Source organism: Penaeus monodon, chromosome 19, assembly GCF_015228065.2.
Source record: "Penaeus monodon isolate SGIC_2016 chromosome 19, NSTDA_Pmon_1, whole genome shotgun sequence".
Classification (NCBI taxonomy): domain Eukaryota; kingdom Metazoa; phylum Arthropoda; class Malacostraca; order Decapoda; family Penaeidae; genus Penaeus; species Penaeus monodon.
In genome coordinates, this window is record NC_051404.1 from 14,520,119 (window position 1) to 14,520,577 (window position 459).

The window sequence follows — 459 nt, forward strand, 5'->3', positions numbered from 1 at the left end:
ATTAAGAAAAATGACTACTCTAGCGTAAATTTTAAACTATAATCGGGCCTATAGATTATATAGACACGCAATTTAGTAAAATAAATGAATAAAAACGATGGTCCTTATGAGGTGTGACAATCCAGTCATTGGGGTGAGGGAGTAAACAGAGTTCCACCTCGCCCCCAAATGGCACCCCTGCCAGAAGTTAAACAAAACGATTCCCTCAACAGAAATGCTGTGGAGAATAGTCAACAATGTAGTCATTGCCTTCGTCGACGCCGTGGAATGGGTCCCTTTAAAGAACTTCAAGACGAACGCAGAAGTAAACTACTTCAGACTTGTTGCTGCAACGCAGACTTTCTTGCCTCTCATCCGCAAACCGAGAAATAAAGCATCTTCTTCATTAATTAGAGACTTGAGAAAAAAGAAACGAATTCGCAAGTAATTAGACTTAAAACTCCTCCCTCCCCTCCAGAC

General features: G+C 41.0%; 1 pseudogene; it reads left to right on the plus strand.

Annotated features, from left to right (window-relative positions):
- LOC119585335 overlaps positions 1 to 459 on the plus strand; it is a 5,712-nt pseudogene that overhangs the window by 989 nt on the left and 4,264 nt on the right.